This window comes from Pogona vitticeps, chromosome 5 (genome assembly GCF_051106095.1).
Source record: "Pogona vitticeps strain Pit_001003342236 chromosome 5, PviZW2.1, whole genome shotgun sequence".
Classification (NCBI taxonomy): domain Eukaryota; kingdom Metazoa; phylum Chordata; class Lepidosauria; order Squamata; family Agamidae; genus Pogona; species Pogona vitticeps.
The window spans coordinates 99,926,265-99,942,318 of NC_135787.1; the positions used below are offsets into that span (position 1 = coordinate 99,926,265).

Consider the following 16,054-nt stretch of genomic DNA (forward strand, 5'->3'; position numbering starts at 1 on the left):
AGAGTGGTGTAAAAACTTATTCATGGTTACAGGAAGTGATTGATATCAGTTATTTTTTCCAAAGGGGGTGCTGCCAAATATTAAGTTAAGGTTGCCAATAATTTTGGCCAGTGCATTTTTGAGTTTCTGTGTGGAATTGTATCAAATTTGACTTTTCTTCACTGTTTTTTGTGTGGTTCCAAAGCAAACCAAAAAACCCCGAACATGTGAGTACCCAAACATTTGCAATTGCAACAATTTTCTGAGAGAACGGTTGCATTTTCTGACAGAATTGCAAATCAGATGTACAGTCATGGCCAAAAATATTTTTGGCCATGACTGTACACCCCATTTGGATTACTGTAATGCTATCTATGAAGATGGTTGAGAAACTTTAGTTGATTCAAAATGCTGCAGCCAGACTGCTGATTGGGGCCAGTTACAGGGATCATCAAACTCCCTTGATAAAACAACTTCCCTAGTTGCTAGACCATATCCAGACCCAATTTGAAGTGCTAGTTACGACCTTTAAAGCGTTACAGTATATGGCCTGGGTCCAGGACTTCTACCTGTTTGAAGGAGCATATCACCCCATATAATCCTCCCTTGTTTCTGGGATGTTTATGGGAGGGCTTTTCGTGGTCCCACCAACATTACAAGCACATTTGCTGATGACACAAGAGGGTGTTTTCCTTACAGTTAACACAATCAATGACCAAAAAACAACAACACAACATAGTAAAAACCCAGCACAAAAAAGAAAAACAAAATAAAACAAAAACTTCTTAACTTATTTACTGATGCTCTTGCAATCACAATCTTTAACACTGAAATTCCACATATCCTAAGAATTCTGAACAACCTTATTAAATCCTCAGGTCTTGAAACCAATAAAGGCAAATTCAAAATTCTAGCTCTAAATATGCCACACTTCTATAGGGAGAGCTTATTTAATTTAAGTGATGTATCACTTCCTTCTTCCCCTATAAAATATATTGGCATTAATATTACAATCCAATCCTCTAAGTTTACCTCTTCTAATTATAACCATTACTCCCTCACATTAAACAGCTTTTGGACAAATAATTAAAATTAGCCATTTAACCAAACAATAGATTACATACAAGAAATCTATTACATACAAGAAATCAACATTGAAGAATAGATTACAGACAAGACATCTATTCTAAAAGAAAAAAGGTTTTATTATAAGGTAAAAACAATAACAATTAACGTAAAAAGCATTTCAGTTACAAAGATTGCATTTTAGGATTTTTCAGGCATGGCACAGCATCCAGCAACACGCAAATAGGGCGGAGAAATGCAGCTGTTTCCCCCCAACCAAGATTTTGCCAGTCATTGTGATGACAAAACATGATCCAAGATTGTGGAATCTAAGGACCCCTCTCTTCTTCTTCTTCTTCTTCCCCCTCCCGCCTCCCCTCCCCTCTCTGAGAGCTAAGTATTTAGACTCTTTCCTTTGATTTTAGAACTTGCGTTTCATTTTTGCATATTCGGTGGGAATCTGGCATCAGGTCACTTCAAAGAGCTTTTGGAGCACCTCACTTGGGCTAATCTTTCAAGAAGAGAGCTAACTTGTGGATTGCCTTCTTCCCTCCTCTTTCAATCTGTAGAAGTGATAATACGTATATCTCTGTCACTTCTATGGTTATCTGGCTCTGGGTCCTGCGCCCTCCCTGTGGAGTTGCCCCTAAAGGCAGGTATCTTCACATAGACACCTCCTTTGACATTGGAAAGGTCAGGTCAGCAGCGGCAATGGCAGTCTTTATTTACACTAACAGACGCATTCACATGTGCCAGTACTTGCTTACCACAACTTTTTTAAAAATTTTTATTTTCCTTTTTATTTTAATTATTGTATAAGTTGTAATCCTGAGGTCACATAACAAAATAGAAAAAAGTAATAATTACGTATAAATACAGTTACACTTCCAATGATTTTCTTATCTATAGTATACTAATATTTTTTAACCATTTATATATCTTCTATTTCTAACCCTACAGGTATTCAAACTAACCAGCATTTCAGCCCATTTTCCAATTGAATTCCTGCACCAGAGGCCAACAAGGGATTCCATACTTCTATACATTTATCTGGTTTTATTTCACCTCTATAGAGTTTAATGCAATAGGTCAGTTTTTCCATCAGAGCATATTCCATCTCTGATGGAAAAACTGACCCATTGCATTAATAGGTCCATATTCTATTTTGAATCTTGGGCAATTTCATTACGGGCTCCTCCTAATATAATCGCAGTTAGTTCTTTCTTCACAATGTTTTCATTCCCTCCCGTAAATAACGAAAAAAGTAGCAAAGTTTCATTTGAGATTATTTTTTCTTTTGTTATACTTTCCAACCACTTACCTCAGACCAGACAATTTCTACTCTTGGGCATGTTAACCGCATATGTTCCAAAGTTTCTTTATTCCTGCACTTCCTCTGACACATGTCTGATATTTATTTATTCTATTTACTTTTACCCAGGGTATAAGTACCATCTATGCAATACTTTTAACACAATTTCTTTAGCTTGAGATGAAACTGATTTGTAAGGTTGAGAGGTCCATATTTGTTTCCATGTGTTTTTTAATATCACAGTTATCTATCTATCTATGTATATCTCAGATATTTCTATGCCACCTTTCTCTCCAAAAGGACCCAAGGCAGCTCACCCTGGGCTAGTGGTAAACCAGACCGCCAAAATATCTGGAGCCCTATCTCCCCACTTTGTGCCAAGGCCTCCAGAACTCCTGGCAGAAAGTGCAATATTAAACTGCCCCGTTTACTGCTGAGGACTCCATTTTCTTGGAATGCATCCTGCGCATGAAGAGGGGCATGTACATGGTCACTGGGAGATCGGGATCAGATGCTGTAAATATAAAGTAGCTGCTTTATTTATTTATTCAATTTATATGCCGCCCAAACTACTTGTTGTTTCTGCTCCAGTTTGGGAGGTTTAAACTGAAGAGCCATGGGATGATTACCTGATTGATCCATACGTTGGTGGTCATGATCTGCTCACGTTCATTCTAGGGCAGAAGAAAATGAAAGATTGCTATTGAACATATGGATAAGACACATTCCGAAGAAATCATATATGAATCAGTTCAATGGTTTTTGCACCAATGCACCGTTGTTCTTGTCTCCTGGTGGTTTCCTTGGCGGGGTATAAACGCAGCTGCAGCAGATGAAGTATAACACCCTTGGTTTCCTGACCCCAGTTGTTTTATCTGAAGAAAGGTCTTGGGTTTTCTCTGGTAGGCCTGGTTTAAATCCCCCCCCCCCAGGAAAGCCGCCTCCACCTCCAGAGGACTCCCTGGCCTTCCCTGCCACCTATTTCAGTCCCCAACCTGTTAGAATACCTTACCTGATGTTGGTATCATTTGAGCTGCCTCAAATGACTCTGGGAATTGCATTTCCACCTCAAGCCCAGAGGAAAAAATTGTGGGCAGTCAGGGAACTTCTTTACTCCTGCGGCGCAGCTCTGGATTGTTCACTGTTGTTGTCTCCTGATGATTCCCTTGGCGGGGTATGCCCCTCTTTTGCTGTGTTCTTGTCGTCAGTTGTCATCAGTTTCAGGCTCTTCTGCTGATCGTGACGCTGTCACGATAATACAGCAGAGGCAGCACGTGATGAACTGCCTCACTTTCCATGGCTTCATTGAAGGCTTCATATATGAATCAGTTCAATGTTTTTTTCACCAATGCACCGTTGTTCTTGTCTGCTGATGATTCCCTTGGCAGGGAATAAATGCAGCTGCATAATACCCTTGGTTTCCTGACCACAGTTTTTTTATCAGACGAAAGGTCTTGGGTCTTCTCTGGTAGGCCCGGTCTAATGCAATACTGGTTTGTTTTTCATGTCCACACAAAGAATAAAAACGGAGGTGAGATGAACCTGCAAATGCTTACCAATCATCATCATCATCATCATCATCATCATCATCATCGCCATCATCTCTGACTTCAAACCTCCACTCCCTTGTGGCTATATCCACTCATGGAAAAGGCTTCAGGAGTTAACCTTGCAAAATCCAGAGCCAGAGTCCCGGAGGCAGTTCGTGTCATTCTGCCAACTCCTGCGACATCGCTGGGACCAGTTGTATTGGCTCTTGCCTTTCCATTGTACCATTTCAGTGACGTGGAGAGGGGGGATTTGCTGCTTGGGTAACAGCCTATCCTCCATATGATTTTACCCAGGCTTTGTGCTCTGGAGAGGACACTCCAGCTTCACGTACAGCGTCAAAACACTAGATGCTGTTCCAAGTCCATACAGAGCACGTTACCATAGTGTCTCGAGACTGAAGGATGCCTATGAAGTTTTTAAGTTTGTCTCCCAAACTGTCTTGGATCCCATATTGTCTCCAAGTTGTTTATCTATAACACTTTTATAAATTACTGAAATTAACCCTGTGTTCCTTTTATTCCCTATCTCTATACAATATTTCTCTATTTCTGTTAATGGTCTATTTGAGCCTGGTGTTTTATGCAGTTGAGTTGCCAAATTTGTAATTTGGGTTATCTGATACCAATTAGTTACTATATGCCTAGTTTTCTCCTGGAGCTGTCTGATTATAATAAGTTTTCCTTGTATAAACAAGTTTCATATTCTATACATTCCTCTCTCTTTCCATTGTTTAAATTGTGTGTATTTATCTTGAAATTTAAATTTAGCGTGTTCTGATATAGGACATAATGGAAATATAGAGGGATATTATCTTATATTTCCTCCATATTCGGAGTAATTCTTTAGTAAAAGGATTCTGAATTTGTTTCTCATTTGTCAAGATTCTTTCTTTATATCTTCTCTCTCCATTCTTGCCCATTCAGGAGTCTCGCAATCTTGTATAAGTTTGATTACTTGGGCTATTTGGAAAGCTTCATAATATTTTAATAAAAATGGAGCCTTCCATTTCTACCTGGGCCAAACTTAACTGGGTTTATGAATCTCAGGGATTTACTTTTCCCTGCAATAAATTTTTCCAATATGTTTTGCCGTTGTTTTATCTTTTTCATTTCCAATTGTAGAGGGATATTTTGAAATAGAAATAGAAGTTTTGATAGGACATGAGCTTTTACTATTGCAATTCTTCTCAATAGTGTTAGGTTTAATCTTTTCCATTTTTTAATTTTTTCCTTTATAGAACTAAATACTTTTTAATAGTTCCTATAGACTAGTTGCCTTATATTTTTTGTTATCCAAATTCCCAAATATTTGAAACTTGAATAACATAGGTCTAAACCTGTTTTTTTCTTAATTTCTTTTTGTTCTAGGATAGGAGTATTTATGCATAGCAATTTAGATTTATCATAATTAATTTTTAATTAATATTTGCACTCACCATAGAACCACGTGTGGCACTTGTTAGAAAAAATATTAATATTAGAGGAATAATGGTTAGAAATAAACAGCATAAAATTAATTAATATGCTGATAATATACTTTTATTCCTAGAATCCCCAATGGAAAGTATAGAAACATTGAAACAAATGTTGGAAGAATTCAAAAGTTATACAGGACTTGCTTACCACAGCTGGCTTACCAGCCAGGAGAAATTGGCTGTGAGAATTAGCCAGCAGGAGGGCTTCTTAAATATTAACACCAACAGAGACGGTTCACATATACAGGAGTTGGTTTAAATGAACCAATTCCATATCCCCGTTAAAATAAATGGCCCTCTGGTGGAAGAATTAAACACCTCACTGCTACTAAAAAATACTCCACAATTTCCTGTCAAATTAATCCATCCTTCCACATGTGTCATGTATTCACCATTTTTACATCAATTTAAAGCATGCTAACCTGATTTACTCTCTGAACTGTGTAGGTGGCTCGTGATTTGTGCTGTGTGACTCATTCCACCTATAGAAATGCAGACAGGCCCCCGATCAATACTTCTTAAAGTCTTGCACCAACGAGACATCAATTCTTTCCTTCATCTGACCCCAGCCGCATGCTATAGGGGTATTATGAATATTAAATAGTAGCCACCACATTTTGTCTTGCAGGGAGGAGTACGAAAGGTTTCCAGCATATTAGAGCTTTGAACCTGGGAATTTGAATGTTTAATACAATATGTGTCTTGGTTGGTGATACTAAAAACAAGCTAAATAACACCACTTTACTCTGTGTAATCATGTTAGACCTTCATTTATTCTTTTTATCTGTTTGGAAAGAGTTATCTTAAATTCCAATATGCATTCTGAGAAATATTATTTTTGGGTTGGGGCTAAATCATTCTGTCTAAATACGTAAATAAATAAACAAACAAACAAACAAATAAACAAATCCTAATTAGGATCACAGAGTTACATGCAGAGTCACATGCAGATTGCTGACTGGAATTTTAGGCTGAAATAGAAAATTGAACATATTTAACCTTTGTGGTATCACAGAAGTGAAGCCTTTTATGATATCCAGGAGTGGTTTCAAAGATTGCAAAGATCATACGTGCAAAGGTCATGTGCTCATGCAACAAAAAAAGTTCACAAGTTGGAATACTTATTATATGCCATCGAGCGACATCCAGCCTATGGCACACTTTCCTCAACCTTGCACGACAGAGCATGTGAAATTATAGCGGGACCTGAGATCCCCAGCTTGTTTCCTTTGGGTCTATGTGCAGCCTGAATTGCCACCTCCTATGAGCAAGTACCAGTTAGCCTTGCTTGTATTACTTCACAAGATGTAATGTATGATGATTATGTTATAGTATTATGATTGCACACATTCCAGTGAAATAGTACCTGTTGCTTGTGTTGCTGTTTTTAATTAAAGATTGCTACATTGTAGGTTGGATTTGATATTTGGAGCAGGATGGAGATGACTGGGTTTCCTGAGAGGCTTACCTTCAGTTTCCTCTCAGGTGAATACATACCGCGTTGCTAGCAAATTGCTTGGGTTGACTTGGGCTTTGTCCAGTCATTACATTTTCTATTGGATCATTCCCTGAGACAGAGAAAGTAACCTGTTGGAACAACATCTCACTGGATGCTACACTTATCATGGCCAGGGCTTTTTCTGTGTAAAGATAAATGAATGATATCTAATTGCACATTGACTTGGAAGTGAAAAGTTCCATTGAATTTATTAGAATTTACTTGTAGGGGCACAAACAGAAGTTAGAGACCGTTCATAATTAGTGCTGAAAGCACGTTAACCTTCCAGAGAGGCCTAGAAGTAGTCTTGCCATGTGTGTGAAATCAGACTTTAAAGGAAATCAGCATTTAAATTCTGAAGACCAGTCAACAAACAAAGCAAACTAATTTGCATAATCTGAGAAGTGAGGGAAGCCATTACATTCAGATGTTCCCACCTAAGATTTTTTTTCCTCTTCCAGTTGAAAGCTATCTCTAATGCCTGCTTATGGCCTAGGAGAAATATATTGTTTTTCCTTATCCCACACAGCTTTTATATTAACAAAACTGGTCTTTATACCACAGCCCTACACATTTATATGTATTTTCAAAAGTTATTATCCTCAAGTTAGAGGACTTCTTCCCAGATAAGCAAGTATTAGGTTTCAGTCTTAGGAGGGTAGTCTCTTGTCAGTTTCTCAAGCAAGTTTTGTTTCATATACTGTAACAAGAAGTTCTTAGAAGCATCTTGCACAGGGAGGGGAGACTCTTACTGTTTCCTTGGAATTTTAGCTAAGAACGGTATGTGGTTTAAGCATCCCAAGCTGATGGTGGGGGAGTGAAGTGACCAGGGGCCTGCGCAGCAGCCCTGCTTTCTTCTGTCTTTCATTGGGTTTTTCGGGGGGGGGGGTAGATTGTGAAGAATGCTGAGAGGGGAGGAAGGCTAAGGATCTTTCACTAGAAAATGTGACAATGGGACTTATTTCTATGCTAACATGCTCAGGAACAGATTACACAAATAGAGATGGAAAAAAAAATTACTCCTAGAATATCTCTGTCGGCAGGGCCACTCCCCTTCATAAATTCCCTCCACTGAATATATAGCCTGAGGTGACACCATATTCAGGAAATTTTAAGTAATTTTCTACTTCTCTACAAACTAAAGACTAATCTGTATGAATTTACTGTTTCTTCTCTTCACACTGCCACATCAAGGTATTCATAGATTACCTAACAATATAACTGAGTGCTCACAGTGTGTCCAGTAAAGAAAATAATATTTCTGTTGAACTCTGAAACATGAGTACAGTAAGTGTTGTATGTGGTTATTTACAATTTGCTTATGGTGGGCATGTTTGCTATCAATTGAAAACACAGACTATTTCAGCCTATGACTTTGTTTTTATATGGACTCCGGTCTGATTGTTTTTGATTAATTATGTTGTTATCTCAGGCTTCAAAATTGCTGTAAAACATGTGCTAAAATTACTAAAAGAATATATTATTCAAGAGAGAAGGAAATAATGTTATAAATTGTTTTTAGATTTAACTTGGGAAAACGAACAAGAGTGCAGTCCTATAATATCATCTTCTAGTCCCACTGAGTTCAGTAGGGTTTACTCCCAGGAATGTGGGTGGAGAATTACATCCTATGTTGTGGACAGGCCCCTTGGAGAGGTGAAGGCAACCACAACTCTATTGGACCCCTGCCCTTCCTGGCTCATAAAAGCTGAGTGGATAAGAGGAGTGTTGAATGCCTCCATGCAGGAAGGTAGGATCCATGGTACGACCTGTGCTTAAAGGAGGCATTAGGAAGACGATTGTTGAAAAAGCCCTCCTTGGATTCTATGATATTATTTATTGGCCAGTCTAGAGTGGGCCATGGCTTGAAAGCTCCAGGTGTTCCTGAACGAGACAGGTTATCTAGATCTACTTAATCCAGCTTCAGACCTGGTTATGGGATGGAGAATTCTTTTGTCCCTTTGGTGGATGATCTACACTAGGAACTGGACAGGGGAGTCTGTCCCTCTTTGTTCTGCTGGACCTCACAGCAGCTTTTGATATCATCAATCATGGTATCCTTCTGGCCTGCCTCTTTGGGATGTGACTTGGGGACACTGTTTCACAGTGGTTCCTGCTTTTCCCGGAGGGGAGAACTCAGAAGGTGGTGCTATTCGATACCCAGGGGATGGGTGTCCTTCAAGGTTTCTGTTTGATCCCCTATGCTATTTAACACCTGCATGAGACTGTTGGGAGAGGTTGTCCAGAGTTTGGGGGTTCACTGTCACCAGTTTGTGGACGACATTCATACCATATCTCTTCTTTCCATCTAAATCCAAGGAAAATGTTTCAGCCCTAGATCAGTGTCTGGTGTCAGTAATAGACTGGATGAGGGCAAATAAACTGACACTTAATCCAGACAAGACAGAGGTGCTACTCTGTCGAAAAGCAGATCAAGGAATAGGGTTGCAGCCTATGATGGATGGGGCTACACTTGCTCTGAAAACACATCTGTGCAGCTTGGGGGTGTTCCTGGATTAATCTCTAAGCCTGGATGCCCAGGTTTCAACAGAGACTAGGAGTGCCTTTGCACAGTTAAAACTACTGAGCCAGCTGTGCCCGTTCCTGGAAAGGTCATAATGACGCATGTCATCGTTACATCCCAGGTGGATTACAGTAACGGATTTTACGTAAGGCTGCCTTTAGAAAGGGCTCAGAAACTTCAGCAGGACGAAAATGCTGCAGAAAGATTGCAAACTGGTGCTGGTTACAGGGATCACATAACTCTACTGATCCATTTCTGGGCACAATTCAAAGTGCTGGCTTTAACCTCTAAATCCCTCAATGGCTTGGGCCCAAGCTGTCTCAAAAATTACATCTCCCTCTATGAGCCTGCCTGGGTGTTAAGATCATCAGGGGAGGCCTTTCTCTTGCTCCTCACAGGTGCGCTTGGTGGGAACACTCTTCCCAGACTCTGGAACTCCCTTTCACAGGAAGCCATGCTGGCCTTTTGCAAGCAGACAAAGTCCTTTCTCTTCAGGCAGACTTTTCCTTTGTGACTGTTTGCCTGTCTGGGAGAGCTTTGTATTTTGGTGCTTCTAAATCTGTTTTTAGTCATGCTTTTTTTACCAAACATTTTAAATAAAATGTTATTATTTCTTTTTAAATCTTTAAACAATTTCCTGTTTTTGGGTTTTAATGTTGTGTTTTTAACCATGCAAGCCACCTTGGCTCAATTTTTTAGGTACGTAAAAGACAGAGTAAAAATATTTAAAAGAAAATAAATTTAATTTAATAAAAATTAAAAGAAAGTTGCTGCAGTCCCCAGAATAATGGTTGTGGGAAAAAGCAGAGAAGGGGAGTGTCATTACTTGAAAGGGGGGAATTATTGAAGAAATCCAGAGACTTCTCGAGAGCCTTCTTATGGGGGGAGGGGAACACCAATCAGTGTGAATGGAAGGATCACTCAAGTACGAAATAAAATAGATTGCACTAAAGATAAAAACCATTTAAGCATGAACCATTCTGCTCCAACTCCCCTTGTCTGGACAAACTGTATAATGTACAGGAGTATTGGTTCATATACTCTGTAAAGTTTGGATCTTATATTATGCAAAAATCATGGATCTGAGCTTGTTGTGGCCTAGGATTTACTCTCTTTTTTTTTGTAAACCAGCTGTGATCCTCGGATTAAAACCAGCTGACCTTTTCTGCTTGACCCTAATTTGTAATTGCACAGCTTGTTATACTAATAACAGATTGCCTTTGTGCTGCTGTTAGCGTATTTGAAGCTCTTGGTTCCAAATATATTTATCCACACTGAATCTTCTGTTAAAGTAGTTAACACCATATCTGTTTAAAATTCCTATTCCTGGGAGTTAACAGAGACTCGGAACACTTTAGTGATGCTTTTCACAGAATAGCACGGCCTGGTTTCCTGAGTAACCTGTAAAACAGAATTGTTTTGCTCTGGACAAAACACACTTAGTTAAATTGCTTACAAGAGGAGAGGACTGAATTGAGGGAATTATGCCTTGTTGTACTCACAAAAGCCTTAGTCGTTTGTAGCAAAGTGGCCACATCACCATTGCAACCGAGAGGTTTTGTTTTTCATAAAGCTGTGGCTCTCCTGCCTGCCTCTTTATATAGTATGGGTATCCAAACTGCAAACGTGTCACTTGGTGTTCTTCGTGATATGATGATCCTCCTTTATGCCTCTAACATTTTGCATAGCTTTCTTTTGACTTTGAACTTTCTCTTTCATACTTTGTTACTTAAGAAGCTGAGAAAATAACAGTAGCTCCTATCCCATCCTAGCAAGAGCGCAGAATGTAAACCCTTTAAAGACAAGCATAGCAATTCTTTCCCCTCATCTCACAATGATATGCTACTATATTTTGAACTCTTTCCATTTTAGTTTTCCCAGAGAGCATGGGTCAAATTCTGAACACTTGTTCAGGTTCAGATCATACCAGCACAGACCATCGAACAGGAAGGAATCTTTGAAGTTCAAGTAAATTCAGTACAGTAGTATTTGTCCAAAGGAGCCCTAAACTTTTGAACTGAAAAAAGGATAATTTGCATCCCCTTTTACTTTACCCTCCTTTTTGGTAAGGTAGCAGTCTGTATGAAAATGGCACACATCTTAGAGTCATCCCCAGTATGAAAGCTGCAAAGCTGCAGAAGAACTGTTACTCAGACTAAGGAGGTACAAAAAGTATTTGAAGACTTTTAAGAATAGCGGTGTGCTGCAAAGTCTCCTCTTTCCCAATGCACATTATCTTGAACATTATTAATACAGCTAAAGCAAGGTAGAAACAACAAAACTTAGACCTCATAACTCCCTAAATCCTAACTCAACATTATTCTCAGTCTCTCTCTCAGTCTCTCACTCTATTCAGCTAAGAGAAAGGAAGCTAGAATGATGAGTTTTATTCCACAGTCCCTGTCGCAAAACATAATGATTGGGGAGGCTGCTGATAAAATGTGCCCCAGGATTAGAAAGTAAATCTTGGTGTCTATACTTTATATCTCCCTCTCCCTCTCCCTCTCTCTATCTATCTACTTTCCAGTGTTTTGGGATCTTTACTAGTTAACTGCTTGTTTCTCTGAAAATTTCACAATACTGGTTTTCATCTTCAGACTTTGTGGATGCATCATTTGCTTCCATAAGATGCTTCTATATAATACTACTGCTTGTTCATTTTTATGATTATAATTGTTTCAGTGGTTTTGCTCTGGTGGATTGATAAGGTTCTTAGATTGGTGTTTGAGTCATCCTGTGCCAAGGCACCAGTGCCCCTAGATTTAGAGTGGAGGCAGGATGCTACTGGAGACATATATTTTTCTAGAGAATACAAGAAATACAATACAACTAACGTTACCATAATATATTATGGGGAGTGGGGGAGGGCAACATTATTTTTATAACAAATGCAATCATAGTTATCATTATTACCTTTTTTTAAAAAAAGTATAACTACCGTAATTATTTCTAACATCATTGCTTTGGGAGCATTTCATGGGATTTGAGGCCACTTTAATATTTTAAGTGTATTTTGAATATAAAAGTAATTAAAAAGTAACACATCGATCATACATTATTTAGATAACAGGTTTTAGTGTGCTATTTCTCACATAGCACAACAGTCTCATTTTAATGGTGATAAGGTGCTTTAAAACAAAAACAAAGTAAAAGCTTTGAAAAACAACACTGAATTACAACTCACAAATTAACTTTTTAAAAAAACTTGTTTGTAGCTCAGATTTTTCCCATTGTGACACCCGGACATGAGAACATAATTCTGCAGTGAATCCTGGAAGGTGCAAAAGAGATAGCTGAATGCAACAAAGTTATTTCTCATCCCTGTATGATGATTTAATATTTAATATAATGAATATGAATTAATTAATTTTATGCTAACAGTGTTAAACATTAGCATGAACACAATGATTCACATTTAACCCATTTTAGGTTAATAAATTCGAGTGGAGCTCTTTTTCTGCATTCCGGTTCCATATACAGAGGTTTTCTAGCTCCATCCTAGGCTTATCACTGTCTCCATGTGAAGAAGGACAATCTGAAGAGAGCATGTAAAGCGTTTCCACATGAGCAGAAACATTCATTGTTCAGGGTGACCAAACATGTAGAGAAGTGGCACATATATGGCTTAGCTCTCTGGCCGTGGAGCCAGAGCTTGGAAGTTCAGTTCCCATTGGGCCTCCTTGACAGAGGCTGGACTTGACGATCCAGAGGGTCCCTTCCAGCTCTGAAGTTCTAAGATGATGTAGATGTAGCAGACAACATGGCTAGAAGTAGAATTAATTCCTGCAGGTAACTATGAAACTATGCAACTTATGTTAATCAGTAGTAGGGATGAAAAACAAACTTGCATGTGACAGTCTCATGAAAACAGATTTTTCTGTACCTGCCAAGACTCATTGAAAGAAAACTGTTTCCCATTTGAGAGGAACACCATTATTTCTATACTCTTCCATTTATATTGGGAGCAACACAACAGCAAATGTAGCCTGCTGGTCACTTTCTGTTTTTGAAAGGGAAAAAAAATCCTGCATGAATAAATTCCTGGCATAGGTCACCAAGGCGACCAATGCCTTCTCTGTCCATAACCAGGCCTGAAGCCAGATTATGCAACAGCTACCTCAACATAGATGTTAAAGTCTAGCAAAGGAGACTCTAACACCAACCATGATACCAGCTTTAGTTCTGGTTGTTGTTCCATGGGGTGAGTAGTACACCAAGAGAATACCTATTTTGTCCCAGGCTTCTACTTTCAGAAGCATACATTCAAACCCAGGCAACTCTGCTGATTTTCATTAAAGATGTTCCAGGAGGGCATCATGCCACATATATCTGGAAGTTCCAAACAAAGCAAATCCCTTTTCCTTCCTGATCGTGCTGACTTGATCCCATAGCCTGCATTAGTAGATTGGCTATGGAAATTTTTAATGACTTTTCTACAGACGTGTTGTCCTTCTCCTGTATGAGAATAGGATATGGGCAGATACACCTTTAGTAATTGTGGACATACCTGAGTGATTGGTATCTGTCTCTCTCCCTTTAAAAACTGTATTCTTGTGGATGAAGAGGGAATTAAAGTCAAACTGTATAAAACACAGTCCTGTATATTACTCAGAAGTTGGTTCCACTGAGTTTAGTGGGGTTTATGGGACCTGAGAAGGTAAATGAATATCGTTCTGCAGCCTTAATTAATCATGAGTATCTAACAAGGCTGAAAGGAAGTTGTCATTGCCACAGAATGCAAGGCAATGAACAGATTTTCTCAGTATCAGGATTTAGCTCTGCTTTCCAGCTGTACAGAATTATGATCATAATGAGTGACAATCATAAATGTCTCTAAATATTTGCAAAATAATAACATTCTGACACACATTAAGGAAGATGCTTATCAGACAGAATAAATGATGGCAACTAGTCCATGTTTAGGTACTATGAATAGTGCATCTAGAAGTGTCTGCTGTTGAATTGATCATGATACTGAAAAAGGAAAAGGAGGCTAATTTTTAGATTAAAAATGGCAAAAGTCATGAGGGAGAGAAGTAAAATAGTGGGAGGGATTTCCATAATCTTTTTCTAGTCAAGTTTTATTGCACAAAGTTGAACTTAAATGGCAACTTAAAATCAATTTAATGTTTCAAAGTTTGCCTCTTCAAGTTTAATTGGCTTAGACTTTTAAACTCAGTAACAATTAACTGAACTTTTCCATTAACTTTTCCTTTTCTGTTAACTCTTCTATGTCTGATGAAACCTTATTAAGAATACACAGCACAATAAATAAATTGTATAAAAATAATTCAAGGACAACTTAAAAAATAAGTCAAAGCCAAATATGTTTTGACTATATGTCTTCTTCAGTGGTCTGCAATTAGACCCAAACAAAGAGAATAAATGATGGACAAATACAAAGTGAAAAACTGAACTGCTCAATTACTGTGCTAGAATAACAAGATGCAAAAATATCCATCACCAATTCTCACTAGATGAAAATGTTAACGACATCATTTTATAATACAGTGGTGCCTTGACTTACAAACATCCTGACTTGCTACCATTTCAAGTTACCACCAGCTGCGGCCACAAAATTTTACTTCAATTTGTGGCCAGAGCTTCCATTTATGAACAAAAAAGGCAAGGGGAAAAGGCGAGAAATTCAAACTGCTAACTGTTGGTGGCAAAAAGGCTGCTTCTTTGTAGTTCTTTCGCCCCAGCAGTTACAGAGTGTGTGATTGGAGGAGGCTTCGGACTGCCTGGGTTCTGCTTCTGAGTGAGAGTGTGTTTGTTTGCAGGGAGGCTTGGGACTGCCTGGTAAGGTAAGGTGCTGCTTTCTGCTTTTTAAAAACTGCCTATTCTGGGTGGGCTTTGCAGGGTGGGTTTGGGCTGGGGGGGTTATGTTTCTGTGCTGTGTTTTGTTTTTTGTTTTTGTTTTGCAGCCCCAGCGCCTTCCGATGGGGCTTGCTCCATTGTTTATTTTTGGGTTTGTTTTGTTTTTAAGCCCCAGCACCTTCGGGGCTTGCTCTGTTGTTTATTTTTGGTTTTGTTTTGTTTTTTGCACCCCAGCACGTTTCTATGGGGCTTGCAGTGTTTTATTTTTATTTTTTGGGGGGTGGGGTATTTTTTTCTTCTGGACCGGATTAATCGTGTTCCAATGCATTTCAATGGGAAATGGTGCTTCAATTTACAAGCATGTCGAATTACATCCATCTTCTGGAACGGATTATGGTTGTAAATTGAGGCACCACTGTAATCTTCCAGTTCTAAAGACATATAAGAAAATGTTCAAGGTATCGTTAACATCACAGGTAAAATTCTTGCTGTATTGTCTATCAGATTTTAGGGTTAACTGGCATATTGACAACTTGGTTCCTAACTACAGTAAAAGCAGCTCAGTGTAAACAGTAACGGTAGAAGTGACATAAAATTACAAAACAAAAGATGCAGATGAACCTGTAATCCATAAAAATGAAATTATGATTCAGAATCCCAAATATCTTCATTGTCAGGGCCTATGGGAGCAATGTAGAGGACGTATTCAAAATACTTCAGTTCTAGCTGTATTCTTAATCCAGCAACATTCTCCAGGATCTGGAACTTGAGGGTTTTGTCATTGTTTTTTCTATGGCCAGCAATCATGTTGCCTACAGCAAGGACACTTTG

At 38.6% G+C, this 16,054-nt stretch overlaps 1 protein-coding gene across 1 annotated transcript in view; it reads left to right on the forward strand.

Moving 5' to 3' along the window:
- The window catches only part of LOC110074991 (potassium voltage-gated channel subfamily KQT member 1), a 535,131-nt gene that overhangs the window by 41,273 nt on the left and 477,804 nt on the right, over nt 1–16,054 (forward strand). The gene's annotated exons all lie outside the window — the stretch shown is intronic.